The following is a 16,733-nucleotide window of genomic DNA, read 5'->3' as shown; positions in this document are numbered from 1 at the left end:
CATTAATGATGTGACTCAACACTGAGTTAACAAACTTTCCTCTAGGAGATGGGCTTATTTTTAGATCTTTGATGTTTTGCTTTTTGTGCTCTAACAAGCCACATACAGTATTGATTAGTGTGGCTCGCTGTGACATAATAGAAAATCAGAATAAATCAAAACATTCTTTACAGCAGCTACTTAGCAATGAATCCCTAAGGGCACATGCATGCATAACCCCCTGATAGATCAATGCAAGTAAAATTAATGGTGCAGAAAGCAGAACCACTGTGAATTTGCTTCACTTCACAGTAGGTGCCCTCAAAACTTACATTTGAATAACACAAAGTAAATATATCAGCCTTCTGTAAACCACACACCCTGCTGGTGCGCTACATGAGCAGAAGTAGATACGAACCCTTTTTAATTAAAACGTTTAGCTATTCCAGACCTTTTCCTTGTTGACAAATGCAGCCATCGAACTGAAAAGCTCAATGGCTTTTAACACGGTCATAAAATGAAGACAGCCACATTTATGCACTGTTCTGGTTAACTGAAGGTGTTATTACAAAAAAAAAAATGTCCGGGATTAACAGCGGTTCAGCCATAAAAAGGTAAAACACACCAAACAAGCATGATCTCTGAATACTGAAGCATGTAAGAGTGCAAAAAATGCATTCAACATTCAACACTAAGCTACTGGAAGCAAAGTCAGCACGCAGAAAACTTAATGAGATGGGTTTCAACAGCTGTGGAGCTACAAACCAGCTCATGTGTGGGCTGCAGAAGTGTGAAGCTCACCATTACTGGACTCCTGAGCAGTTAAAATCCATTCTCTGGAGTGATGGATCACTCATCACCATCTGCCAGCCTAAAGGATGAGTTTGGATTTGCCAGGAGAACTTTACCCGCACTAAAGCACAGTACCAGCTGTACAATTTGGAGAAGGAGAAATAATACTTTTTCATTGTTAAGGCAATTCCCTTAAGCCTTACATAGAGAAATATATATATAAAAATGTGATAAATACTACATGTTCTATGCTTTCTGGTTGCTTTTTGAGATAGATGTTCCCCATAGTGCAAAAAACAGAGGCTCATTTAGAATTTTTTCGTTGGATGCCCTGACCTCAACCCCATGAAGCAAATTTGGATGCAACTGCATTCCTTCAACATAAGTGCCAAACATCAGAAATGCTTGCAGCTAAATGGAGGCAAAACTGAAACATGCTGGCTCTGTACCAAAACCTACTGAGCAGCCTCACTGTCTTCACTGGAAGTCACATTGAAAGCAGCATCATAATCAGAGTGGAACATCTTAAAAGTGTAAAGAACATCTTGGGACAGCTGTGGCCTAATGGTTAGAGACTTGCACTAGTTGCCCGAAGGTTGATGATTCGAGTCTCGGTGCTGACAGGAGTAGGTGGGAGGGAGTGAATGAACAGCGCTCTCTTCCACCCTAAATACCCATGGCTGAAGTGCCCTTGAGCAAGGCACTGAACCCCCAGTTGCTCCCTGGGTGCCGGATATATAGCTACCCACTGCTCCGGGTGTGTGTTCACTGCTTACTGCTGTGTGTGTGCACTTGGATGGGTTAAATGAAGAGCACCAATTCTGAGTATGGGTTACCATACTTGGCAAATGTCATGACTTTCATTTTGAGTGATTTTTACATCACATGGAAAATGTCCCAGTTACCTGACATGTGTCACTGAATTGGGAAACCTGGGACATCACACATCTCTATGAAAGCCTGCAATAAAAAAATTAAAAAAAAGCTTTATGAGATTGGCTCTTAATGTTTTTAGCCAATCAGAAAAAATATTATTCTACATTAAGGGTTACTGAATGACAGTGTGTGGTTTGGCAAAATGGCGAAATGACTAATATTACTTAAAGTACCTTTAACTAATTTTAAATAATATTCAAAGGAGGCAGTTATTCTGCACATACAGTAGCGTATATTTAAAAAGGTAGAAAAGCGAAATGAAGTGAAGTGGAGAAGATTGCAGGACTCCGATTTTCTGATATTTTATGCGAACATAAATACTTTCCAGCGCATGTTCCTTCAACATTGTTTTTCTCAGTGTTAGCATGTTCCCATACTTATAGCCTGATTGTCAAATAAGAACAATCAAAAATGTATTTGTTTGTTTGTTTATTTATTTATGCATTACACATTCAAATATCAGGTGAAATTGTGCATATGCATTACATCAGGCACTATTCCTAATCAATATTTCTTCTTTCCTTTTTTTTTTTTTGGTGAAAATCTTCCTAGGACAATTTCCTTAAAACTATTACCTAGATTGGTTAAAGGCAGAACTGTATCCAAGCTCATTGTTTGAAATGACTAAACACACCTTATTCCGCACATAGCATATATTTAAAAGGTAGAAAAGCTAAATGGGGTGAAGTGGAGAAAAGTACAGGACTCAAAATTTCTGACATTTTATGCCACCATAAATGCTTTCCAGCGCATGGTCACGCTACAAAATGACATCATTAGCTCTGTCGCAGGCTAAGGCTGCAGGAGGCCCGTGACTAATGCTGGGCCATCAGCACCATCGGTGTGGGCAAATTCTCATCATTCCTCAAACTGACCATGGAACCAATTTCTACCTCTCCCCATGTCATAAAACCTGACAATTATTCTGACTTCATTAATAATGCATAGCAGTCCTTGCCTGCAATCAAGGTTTAATCAGCAGTGTGTCTCACAGGTAGGGCATTGACTGAGCCAAGAAATTATCGGCAAATTATAAGGATTTATTTCCCCCCTCAACTTAATGATATAAATGACTTGGGGTAATTTAGTTGGTTTAACAAGCAGGACAACGTAATCAAACCTGAGACTCTGCTTGCATATGTAGCTGCTGCCATGGTAACATTGCAATCAGAGTTATTGAATTTATTTCAATCTGGCAGCAAAACAAAACAAAAAACATAGCTAATGAAATAAATAAATAAATAAATAAATGATAGATAATTTAAGTTACATTTGAATTACTAAATCTAAATGGATTAGCACAGGTTTGCACAAATGCTTACAGGTGGGGATGTGTGTAATTTCTTCCAGTGTAAATATATTTTCTATCCTATTTTAATACGCTTGATGTTTAAGGATGATTGTAAACACTGTGGCGCTATCAAAACATTGCTCACTCGACCGTTCACATCCAGCCTGTCATAGCAACGTCCTGAGTGTGGGGTTGGACTTTCTCCTTGTCTGACCAGTGAAAGACAGGTAGAGTGTTTCCGGAAACCTGTTTGAAAACAGTCATTATTTTGCTGTTCTGCTTGGTGAATCTAGAGGTACAGAAATCTCACATTTCACCTTTAAAATGCATTAACTTATTTAAATCAGTAGAGTTGAAATCTGTACTAGATTACTGAAAAAGTAAGTTTCATCCTCATAACTCATTTTAAAATCACAAATGAGATTCTTTGCAAGTAGTCGCCAATTTGTTTCAATTTTCAAGAGGCAACTGTAGTATCTCCACATGGATTCAACTAACAATAAATCAAGCAATGTTTAGATCACACTAAAGCACCCTTTACAATAATTTGACTGGCAGAGGGCTTCATTCAGTCTGTGTTGCGTGACAAGAGAAATGACTCATTGTGCAAATGAAATGTTTAATCGTTGTCACTTCAACAGTACTTTTAATGCACCACAACTGGATCTGCACAATAATATTACCTACATGTAAAAGGGGGCTAGATTTAATTAAATTTACAGACCAGAAACAGCTCTGCATCTCATCTAAGCATAAAAAAAGATAGAAATACATTGCATTGGACATCATATTACGCGCCACCTGTACATATTCTGCTCTCCACACAGTTATGTTCAAGCAGAATCTGATTTATATCTCTTTTGATTTATCTCACAGAGATGGCTGCCAAAGCTTGCACAGCAGAACAGAGTCATTACTACAGTCCCCTTGGTTAGTTTAATCCCACAGGCAATTAGGATTTGTAGGACTTTGTTTTTCACTCAAAAGAAGCTTTACAGGGTTGTTATTGATTCTGAAAGCTCTGCGGGCAGACACGGACTCAACCCACTGGATCATTTAATCATGTTAAATAAGAGGCAGTCATTGCCTCTCTGATTTATTGCATTATGCAAGACAGTGACAAAACCAGACACAGCTCAGATAAAAGCGAAATCATCTGCACATTGACACACATGCACTGGACTACACAAACAAATGCAAACAATGGCCGAATAAATCTAAAATCGAGCTCACGGTGACTCTTATCAGGATAATTGTGCTAATCATTAGATTAGGCTATCTTTTCACAGTCTGTATTTTTGTCCATCCATGTCTGGATAAGAGAATTCCATTTTTGGGACTGCTAATCAAATAACTAAAAAAAAAAAATGGTATGGTCAATTTGGGGGACTGAATGTGTCATAAAATAGCAAAGGTTTAACACATGAATATAAATGACATCATTCATTCATTCATTTTTTCATGGAGTAAATAAACCAAAAACACTACTGGTCAAAAGTTTGGGGTCATCCTATTCAGAAAGGGGGCATTAAATAAATCAAAAGTGATATCTAGCTGCTAGCAAATGAAACAGCATTAAACCAAATCCAATAAAGTTGGTACCTAGCACAATCACAGTGGTGTGCTCTGCCTCAGAATCCCATAACAACCATGCAAGTCAGACAGAGAGTTCTCATGGTTAAAAACCTTCCTGTATCTTCTTTAACCATGAGGAAATGTGATCCCATTAGAGCTCTGCAGGAGACCCAGTGTGTTATACAGGAAGGACTTTTGTCATTTCCACCTAGTCTTGACAGAGCAACCTAACAAAGCAGTCACCACAGCTCTGGAGGCAATACCAGGGATTACTGAACAGTCAGAGGGACCCTTCATTTTTGTCAGTTTGTTTTAGATAACAGGTGTATACATTGTGCAATAAGGTTCACCTTCAGGATTACACTTTTAAATATTTGCGGGGTGATGGTTTCTCTGGAAAGCCATCTGATTTACTGTATAGGGAAAGGAAGATACAACTGATTCAAGATGCTCCATCAAAGTCCTTTTATGACAAAACAGTCCATTTGCCAGCTGTTTTGGTGATGTCCATGGGTAGCTATTTTCTATGCAGGCAAACAGCTCCTACTATATACACTTGAAAGTCTATAATACTGTTTGTTAAAGATTACATTTCAGTCATACATTTAAACTATCTTAAAGGCTCACAACTAGGGTACTAAAACTAAAAAAAAAATTTTTTGTGAATTGGAACAAAGCTTAAATTAGATTAATATACACCAAAATTATTAATTGAAAATAAATAAAACTAAAAATGAATTAAAACTAAAATCAAAAATAAAAATAAATTAATTAATAAATTAATAAAAGAAATGTAATTAATTAATTAATACATTTAAACCTAAAATAAATAATAAAAAATAATTAAAATGTAAAAAAAAAAAAATGGAACAAAAAATAAAAGCTATTTAAAATGTAACAAAAACTACAATAGAACATCAATATGTAAACAATCTTAAGCTGATAAATTATGAAGCCAGTAAGCTCAATCTAATATCAAATCACACCACTTATCTTGAAGAGAGCTTAAAATGAACCTATCATGCAAGGTTACATAAGTTAAAATGATGTAAATTCTGCAAACATCATGGATTAATGCCTTCCGCTAAAACATCATTATGGCAAGAAACATCTATGAAATGTCTATATCTCAGTTGTCCTTGAGTGTGTATGAGATTCTCATTTGCATATGACATCATTGGCAATCTCTCAGTTAGACATAGGACATAGACATAGACATGGAGGTAGACTAATGAAGAGGTGCTTATTGATATAGTGGCATTAAATGTTGTAAAATCAACAGTCACAAATGAAATTCTCACTTGCCGTGTATAGAATAATGATGCGAGGTAGCTCAGCTCTTTAATCTCTGGCACTTGTAGAAAACACCACTGTGGTGCAGGCAGCTCAGACAGTCTAGAGAGATATTGTCTTTGAAAATTTGCCATTAATATAAATGAGGATGAAATATTCTTAAAACGTCTTCTAATAATTTTGCAAATGACATGCATGAGAAAATTTATACCAGGAATGCAGCATACAGAGTGCAATAGTGAAGGTTTACTGTTTTTAGTACCTCGGTACTGGAAGAATTTTACCCCATTTATTTTCTCCATAAGCATTTTAAAAATTCATGAAGAGTTTTAAGCCTTCGACAAACCAGCTTTGAGATTATTTAATCATTACATAATTTTTCAGATTTGTTTACTTATGGCTTTAAACATGTTAAGTACACTGTCTTGTTTGCTATCTTTGATATTATTAAGTACAGTCAGTATAGAAAATAATCACTCCCCTTTAAAATAATTACATTTTGTTACTTTGCAGCCTCAAATGAAGACTGACACAGTATTTGTTTTATCCAGCACTTACTCAGTGCAACTTATAACATCTAAGTGAAAGATATAACAGATAAGATATATATATATATATATATATATATATATATATATATATATATATATATATATATATATATATATATATATATATATATATATATTTAAATCAGAATCATAGAGTTGAAAAAAGGATCCTACCCTCCTAAAAATGATTTGTACATTCTTGGAGGTTGGCACACAACAAAAACGTGCATTACCGCCACCAACTGGTATGGAGTATGGATCTGAATGACTACAACTTATTTTATTTCAAACAAAATAAAACTAAACTGAATCAACAAAACAATACAAAATCAACAAAACAAAAATAAAATGTACTCAAATTAATTCATCCAGCAACCAAGATTAAACCAAGATCAGCTATGCTAATTTTGATTAGCTCATCATGAAAAGAGCTTTCCTGAAGCATTTAAGGCCTTGGTAGTGCAACTCAAGCAAACAATCAACTATGGGTGGCAAGGCACTGTCAAAAGATCTCCGGGATAAAGTTGTGGACAGGCACAAGATGGATACAAAAACATTTCAAAGGCTTCATCAATGCTTAGAAGCACAGTTATTAAGAAGTGTAAGGTATGGTACAACACAGACCCTCCCTGGATCAGGACATCGCTCAAAACTGAATAAAAGAGCCAAGAAGGAAATACAGTTCTGCAAAGAACAGTGGGCAAATATTGCAAAATCTAGATGTGCAAAGTTAGTAGAGACATCTCCCAACAGACTAAAGGCTGTAATTAAAGCAAAAGGTGGTTCAACAATATAGTGACACCAGGGGGTGATCCTTTTTTCAACTACGTGCTTCTGTATTTTTATTTTTGTCTTCTGACATGTTGGTGTTATATCTTTTACTTGGATGTTATAAGTTGCACTGTAAATACAGCTGGATAAAACAAAAACTGTGTCCATCTCATTCCGTCTGTAAAGCATTAAAATCGGATTATTTTAAAGGGAGTGATTCTCTTCTATATCCACTGGGTATCAGATGTACATCTTGGTACCTTATCTCTCCTTAAAGGGTGCATATTAGTACCCAGAGGTGAAATTAAACATTATTATTTTATTTTTTCCTTGAAATTCCTGACTTTCACTTCTACAAAATGCAAATGTGTGTTGAAAGGTTTGTTACCACAAAGTGCTTTTTTGAAAAATAAATCTGGAACCCAACTATTGTGCTCTATTCACACTGCGTATGTAATTTAAATGTATCAGGTACAAAAACAGCTAGACAGTGTGTCCAAAGAATTCCATCTCTCACATATGCACAAAAAAAGAAAAGAAAAAAAAGACAGATTGCTAAAATGCCTCCTGTGTGAACAGCCCCTAATCTACCTCAGACAGACTGACAAACTCTATTGCAAAATGACTTGCTGTCAACTGAAAGCCAATGATGTTCTATGATATAAAAAAAGAAATGATATACAGAGTTCTAAACCAACATTTTGTAATGTCTATTCAATGCTTTACTCATCTACCACAATGAATGGAATGTTTAAAATAATCTTAAAAAAGGGATTTTTCAACAAATTTGCAATGAATATACAGTATAATGCAATATATTTTTGAATGAACTTTTATTTAGCAAGGATGCATTAAATTGATTATTATTATTATTTTTTATTTTATTTTTTTATTTTTTTTACAAATTTCTATTTTAAATAAATGCGGTCCTTTAGAATTTTCTATTCAAAGAATCACTTTTTTTTTTTTTTTTTTTTTTTTTTTTTTTTTTACAATTAATCCACAAAAACTGATAAGAAGAAATGTTCTTGTGTACCAAATCAGCATATTACAACAATATCTGAAGGATCGTGAGACACTGAAGACTAGAGTAATCACAGAAAAACATTACATTTAAAATGATTATTTTAAATTGTATTAATATTTCAAAATATTACTGTTATTTCTATAAAAACTTTTCAGACCCCAAACTCTCAAATGGTAGTGTAATATAATACTAAGAAAAGAACAGAATTGACTAGAATGACACGTTATTCTTCTGAACATCTAAACTGACCTTCCTCACATACGTAGGTGATGTTCTTTTCTATTCTCTGCTTCCCCACATTTCAGTGTGTTCCTGGCTTGGTTGTAGTTCACCAAGGTCCACATCCCCTGAGCAAACCTTCCCTCAGAAGCCTTAATTCAGTACAGATTAAGAGTATCAGAAATGCATTTCACTTTATTCCACAGATATCACAGATGATATTTTCCAAAATATCACACTTTCCCGTTTTAGGCACCGCTTCGACATATTTCTTAAAGCTTGTTAGCAGAGCTGTTAAACGGCACATTTCCAGAGTACGTTAATGGCTTTGATATGTTTTGTGTGCAGAGGATGCCCTTTCTGACTCAGATTTATGAAGCCATCGATTCCTCTGGCAGACTACCTGCTGGCTTGTATGCTAATAGACTGAATCTGCACATAAAGCCCTGTTGTGCTGATCTATATCACATTTGTCTGCTGGTGCAGATACACTGTCCACATCCAGCTGATAGACGAGCATGTCAATAACCTTTGTTATAAATAAAACACAACTACATGCAATTACTAATATTTGATCAATGCCTGCTGGAAACGAGGCCAACTGATGCATGGTGCCAATAATTAAACAATTTACAGTCTTAATGACCTCCCTTGGCATTGAGTGTCAAAATCTCAAATTCAGCTTCAACACATTGGCCATCTTATTATGTTTTTTTTGCATCCAATCTTTATAAAAGGGGAGGAAATCAGAGTCTAAACACACAGTGAGGGTCTGACAGAAACACCCCAGGTAAAATGTGCCCTTTGGTTTCTCCTACTCGAATCCTAACTCATGACTCATCTGAAGTGAAGTTGGATTACATCAGAAAAGACAAGCACTATCACAGGTACAAGATTCACTGTCAGTGTTGTGAAAATCATTCTAAATCCTGAACGTGCAAATGCATGAATCAACCTAAAAATCTCTTGAACTGCCACATGTTTGGAAAAGAGTCATTAATGGACAGCCAGCACTTCTGCCAAACCACGTAAGCGGTATTTAACAACCAATTGTGCATGCAATTCGCCAAGAAGTTAATGTAGCATGAAGGAATGTCACACATATAGTGCTGCCTTTTCCAAATGGGATTTCTGACACATTCCGGGGCTGTGAGCTATTCTCACTCCCACAAAGCATCCATGCACTGTGACACACTCAAAAAAATGCCTCTTTATGTATTTATTTTTTTTTCCGAAAAGCCTTCCTCAGTGGTGTCCAAACTACAGCCCATAGGTCATTCAGAGCCCACCACCTGGGGGGGGGAAAAAAGCTTTAAAATAGAACATAATTTAGAATTTAGCTATTGAAAAATGATGTTCTGACCACTAGGTGTACAACCAAATCTCACAATGAATCTCCTCCAATAAGTGTCTTCTCTTTGAAACCTGAAGATTGCAGTAACCACCACCTGATAACTAAAATAAATGTTAAAACCCCTAGAAATCCACTGAAGGCCCAAATAAAAAGAACAGCATGCAAGTACTGATATACTGTGCCTCATTAGCGTTTCGATCCAAAAAGCTAAATAAGAAAAGAACAACCCACACTTCATTCATGCCTGTGCTGCTGCACACTCAGAAGATATACAAGTTTATCGACCACACTTTGCTGGAATATCCTCTCTCACAAATACTGCTGGTAAGTTTAAGCATGAATTGGTAGGTTTCAATGAAAAATAATTTTTGTAGAAGTTAATGTTTTTTTTTTTTAAATAGCTACATTCACTATGGACCTGAAATTCCTTGGTATTTAACTCCAACATAGGATGGAACGCGTTTTAGTGACTTGGAATGCAGATTGCAAAATAATTCAGTATATAGTCTAAAAGCAAATCACCAATTCATCAAACTAGTATTCTGAAACACCCTCATTTTAAGCCACATTGGATGACAAAGCCCATTAAAATATAATTACATGCACAGCTCCGTACACGTACAGGTCTGCTGAAGGATTATAAGAACAAGTATTTGTATTTATTGGTCTTCTGAACCGTGAGGGTAATGAGAACACGTTCGCTCTCAGGGCCGAGCTGGCATGCCAAGAGAATATAGATGTGAATTAATTAAACGAAAGACCTGACATTGCAGTTCACAGAGGATGCAATAAAATGTCACACTGCACAGAGGAGAGACACAAAAATTATATGAACATGAATTTGATCATATATAAAGCTATAAACATACAATTAAATCACAAATAGCCTTAACAGAAAGAAAACTGAAAACATCAGGCGAACTGGCAGTTATTCAATGTTTTACATGTAGACAATAATGATGTCAGCTATTTACAAATGTATGGGGAAACGCGGAGAGTAATGGTTCAGAAAATCATGCAAACGACGCTTTGGTATGATCACACTGCAGTATCATGAACAGGATCCTCATATCTTCTTTTAGAAAATGTCAATTTGAATATAATCTGCCATTATGTACATTTGAAGTTGTTCTTGGTATTGCGAGTAACCCTTACCATCAAATAACGTCATCAAATCACTATACTCTCATGACTACCCCTTATCTAGAAATAATTTGTATCCGCAGCATGGTGGCAGCTTATATCCTTTTATTTTCCTGAGGGCTATGATTCAAACACTTGCCAAGGGATTATTGAGACTGCACTTATTTTCCATCATTTCCTGATATGCAATAAGCATACTTGTCAGCTTTGTAGGAGGATGCAGTGACTAAAACCAGATCCATTCTTGCCAGAAAGCCCACTCAGTTCACCTAACCTGTTGCACATAAATGACCCAGTAGACAGGAATGAGATGGAAAATATGCATGATTGAGAGGACGGCACATCTTATTATCTACATTTATGTTAAGGTTCTTACTAAATTGTGTGGTGCTATACTTTTTTTTTGAGTCATGAAAAAAAAATGAACTGTGTTTTATTAAGTTCTGCTGTATTCTAAGGAAACAGTTTGATATGTGTCCAATTAACTAATGCTAATATGAAAAAAGCCCTTTCTCGCTCTTTATATATTTATTTATTAACAGATAATGAACATCATATTCTATGCTTATATTATTTCATATTATAATAATTTATTTTATTATTATTATTTAGCAGATTAAAGCTGCAGTAGGCAACTTTTGTAAAAAAAAATTTTTTTTTTACATATTTGTTAAACCTGTCATTATGTCCTGACAGTAGAATATGAGACAGATAATCTGTTGCCGCATTTCCACCGAAATTACCCGGAACATTTGTACCAGGAACTTTTTTTCCCAGGAACTTTTCCCCCCCAGACCTGTTGCTTTCTGCGTTTCCACCATGGTGTAAAGTACCGGGTAGATTAGGCAAATAGACTGGTGACGTAGGTCTGCGCTTCAATACAAAGTCCCGCCTATTAAAAAAAAAAAAAAAAAAGGTTACGCTGATTTTGGACGTGCATCATCGGTAGTTAGTTCTGACTTCGTGCATTCGACTGGGGAGTGTGATGTCAGCGACGACACGAATCCTGTAATTTTCCTCTCTGTATATTTACGATAAAACGAAATAGGATAAAATACCACTGCCTCCTTTGGCTTTCATTTAAGCATAATAACAGCTGCAGAAATGTACTTAGTTCAGGGATATGTGTATATGCAGACATTACAATGAAACGAAATATTATATAAATTTGCCTTTTTTATTTTCATTTTAACATATAGATAAATTGAATACAGACCAAAGAAAACCTGTTAGATTTACCCCGCAGCTGAATTATGTTATGTTTAACCACTAAAGAGACATCAGAGCCAGCGGCACATATCAGAAGATCTATCCGAGATGAGGCTGCTCTCTGCGGATACATGAGGACTGAGCTCCCGCTGATCGAGTGGAGCTCACAGTCTACGAGATCGGCGAAACACATTTTTAAATAGGCGCTGTCTTTATAAATAAACCATAGATTTGAGTTTTAAACAACTACATTCTCGCCTGAAATACTTTTAAAATTACATTTCATGACACAATAACAGTAATATTTTAAAATGATCCGAATAAATGGTGTTTGAACTCAACCAATGCTGCGTGAACTCAGATCGCTTTGGCTACTGTTATTTTCCCCTCAGTATATTTACAATAAAATGAAATAGGATATAAAATACCACTGCCTCCTTTCGTTTTCATTTAAACATAATAACAGCTACAGAAATGTACTTAGTTCAGGGATATGTGTAATGCTATATACAGCCATTGCAATGAAATGAAATATTATATAGACTTGCCTTTTTTATTTTCATTTTAACATATAGATAAATTGAATACAGACCAAAGAAAACCTGTTAGATTTACCCCGCAGCTGAATTATATTTTATGTTTAACCACTAAAGAGACATCAGAGCCAGCACATATCAGAAGGTCTATCCCAGGAGAGGCTGCTCTCTGCGGATACATGAGGACTGAGCTCCCGATGATCAAGGGGAGCTAACCGTCTCTGAGATCGGCGAAACACATTTTTAAATAGGCGCTGCCTTTATAAATAAACCACAGATTTGAGTTTTAAACAACTACATTCTCGCCTGAAATACTTTTAATATAACATTTCATGACACAATAACAGTAATATTTTGAAAATATTGTTTCGAATAAATGGTGTTTCGAATAAATGGTGGTTGAACTCAACCAATGCTGCATGAACTCAACCAATCAGCATGTTTAGCGCCAAAGCCCCGCCCCGGAAAGTTCCGGAACTTTGAAAAAGTACCACCTCGCCAGCAGGGACTTTCTGAGGGGCATTTTTTTACCCGGAACTTTATTTAGTTGCTGGTTCCTGCGGTGGAAACACATCAAGTACCGGGCCAAAGTCCCTAGTTCCTGGGTAAAGTTCCTGTGGTGGAAACGCGGCTAGTGAAAAAAATCAAGCTCCTCTGGCTCCTCCCAGTGGTCCTATTGCCATTTGCAGAAGGTCATCCGCTCCCGGTAAGAAACAACCAATCAGAGCTGTGGTCCGTAACTTTGTTTGTGTTCAAAATGTAAAAAAAAATTATATAATAAGCGAGTACACAATGAATCCATTTTCCAAACTGTGTTTTTAGCTTGTCCTGAATCACTAGGGTGCACCTATAATAAGTGTTTATATTCGGACTATTTTAGATTGCTTCGGGGGTACCGCGGCGGAGTAACCCAGTACCTTTGTGATTCTTTATAGACATAAACAGAGAGAAGTAGTTCCGGCTACGATGTTCTTCCGCAAGACGCAAGCAGTTCTGTTTATTAACCGCTAGAGCGTCAAAAGTTACCTACTGCAGCTTTAAGTTAAAAAATAAATAAAATAATAAATACATAAATAAAATAAACTGATGTATGAATCATTTATAATATAATATAATATAATATAATATAATATAATATAATATAATATAATATAATATAATATAATATAATATAATATAATATAATATAATATAATGCATTTATATGTGGCAGTCACAGCCATGGTAATTTAGGCCTGCATTTTCAAATCAATGCTGAGATTTTCAGGCACTGTTTCCTGAGAACAGGACTTCGAAAATGGCTTCCCATCACTTTTTATTTGGAGATTCAATCTTGAACAATGAATTCTGAAACCTAAATGAATTTTTTAAGGTTTTAACCCGATCAAGGCATCCAACACCACACCATCTCCCGTAAGTATGGTGCCCTCTAATGAGACCTGTCCTAACAAGATGGAGGTCTGTTTTCTGTCACCATCATTTTTAAGACAATTAAAGAGAGCCCGTTTTAATAAACACTAGAAAATTTACACTGATGGATTCTCTTCCCCTTGGGCTGGTAGATTATCTAGAAAACAGGGAGCATGAGTCACACAGGACATGTTTCAATGTGAGCTGTGGAGATAAGGGCTTCACTAAAGTCTAAATGGTTCCTTGGGAATAATTTCCTATATGGACCTTTGGCTCCTTCCCAAGAACAATGGCATTTTCTAAACATAATGTTTACTATATATCATAAATGATTATTTACATCATACATGGTGTAGCACTAGTGCTTTAAGCTCAGGATGCATCTGTTGCTTTGGAACAGAGTGCTGGACTTAACTTACCAAGTGGACAGATACAAATGTAGTCATTGACCAGATCAATGCAGGTGCCCCCATTAAGGCAGGGTCCGGACCAGCACTCATTCATATTCTTGGAGCAAGTTCGACCTGCATGATGGACATTAACACAGGCAAAATAGAAAAGAAAATCTGAATCAGAAAGAGCTTTATTGGCAAGTATGCTTCTGCATACAAGGAATTTGTTTTAGTGACATAAGCTTCCAGTACACAGAAACAACAACACAAAAAAAGCCTGTATCATATCATGTTAGACTTCTGTGATCATTTTTATAAATAAGTCAATTTAAATAACCATTTGCAACATGTTTTATTTCTGTAATGTAACATATTTCCAAGCAAAACAAGGTATTCATTTAGAGAAATTGTAATCATTATTTTATTGAGAATTGATTAGAAAATTAAAAGAGGTCATTAAATATTAGAAAGAAGCAAGTATGCTTATAACCTTCATATAAATATAAACATTAATTATGAATATAAACATATTTAAATTTTCTTTTTAGTCATGAGCAACTCAACAATGTAAGATATTGAAGGTCAATGCCCATCAAAAGCCCAGAGATGGTTTTCCTGGCTAAGTAGTACCACTGAGTAAAACATTTGCTTACCCTTAAATCCTGGAGCACACAGGCATTGGTAACCTGCCACCAAATCAATGCAAGTGGCACCGTTGGTGCATGGTTCGCTTTTGCATTCATCTGTCTCAAGCTCGCAGAACGTTCCCTCATATCCCAGCATGCAGTGGCAGGTGTAGTTGTGCTGTCGGTCCAGACAGAAGGCGTGTTCTGAACACTGATGCCCAGAGCAGAAGTCAATGTCAAGTTCACAGTGGACTCCAGTATATCCGTGACCGCAAAGGCAACTTGAAATGCATAAAACAGTATCTCTTAATGGAATCGCAAACAAAACAGACAAGACATGGTATGAAAATAAATGGCTGAGTCATGGGGGAGGACAATGTAATTTGCTTTGCTTTCTATCACAGAAACATGCTATTTGTTTTAACAGCTATGGGTGGTTTAATTCTAGAATGAGGCAGTAAACAGCAACTGGACCTGAACAGAATATCAATTTTAATTTTATACTGGGAGAAGCATCCTGTTTAAAATGGATAAATCCACCTCAACCACTCTTTTTTGAAGAAGAAAAAAAGAAAAGAAAAGAGAAGACCCCCAAAAAGGAACTATAAAAGAATGATAAACGTTGTCTGCACAACCTGATTTTCAAACCATACCAGTTTTGTGCAGAATAACAATAATAAAAAAAATTGCTGCAATGACATTTGGTTACAAAACACTGGAAAAATCAATGTTTGATTCAATTGACATTTAAGCAGCAGCAGGTGCCATATTTATTTAAAAGCAGCTGCTCAGAAGTCATATGGACTACTTTTAGGCTGTCCATTGTTGTCTTTTTCAGAGCTTGACAGACCATGGTCACTACAAACTATTGGTGTATGAAAAAAATACAAATAAAAATCTGTTCAGGCTTTGTTCAGCAGAGAAACAATGCATACAGTTTTGGAATGAAACGAGGGTAAATCATTACAGAATTATAGAATTTTCTTTTATTTATGCATTTATTTTATGAGCATTTGAATTCATGCTAAGTACATTTTAAATGCGTTTCACTTGTTCACAATTATCTTTGTATATAAAAAATAATAATAATTATATTTGAATACACTTAAGTTCTAAGCAAAGCATTTGATGTAGTCTTAAAAAAAAAAAAAAAAACTTTTTCACCCAGACTCACCTGTACCCACCAACCTCATCCACACAGGTGGCTCCGTTCTGACACCTGTGCTGGACACACTCATTTATGTTGACCAAGCAGGTCGGCCCAGTCCATCCAGGTGCACAAACACAACTGTAACTGGTGATGTTGTTAAGGACACAATGTCCTCCATTGGCACAAGGCTGTCAAAATGAAAATCAACCATTATTCCTGAACAATCCTTCATTTAAATGTGTGTAAAAAGGTAATTTTGGTCTTTGGTTAATAGCCATGCTTGGTCCCAGTGTTAAATAAAACATGCTGGTTAATGAAGGAAAGCTGCATTTTAATTGCCATTTATATTAGTGGTGATTATCAGCACAAGTAAACCAAATCCAAATGATCAAACATGTTCAAAAGGAACATGCAATTTGCAATTGGTGGTATTGTTCAGTAACAAAGCATGCAAACAGTTTCACATCATCAAAAGAATA

The sequence above is a fragment of the Carassius auratus genome, unplaced genomic scaffold (genome assembly GCF_003368295.1).
Source record: "Carassius auratus strain Wakin unplaced genomic scaffold, ASM336829v1 scaf_tig00000142, whole genome shotgun sequence".
Lineage (NCBI taxonomy): Eukaryota > Metazoa > Chordata > Actinopteri > Cypriniformes > Cyprinidae > Carassius > Carassius auratus.
The sequence above is the reverse complement of the archived record's forward strand: the minus strand, read 5'-3'. Positions refer to the sequence as shown.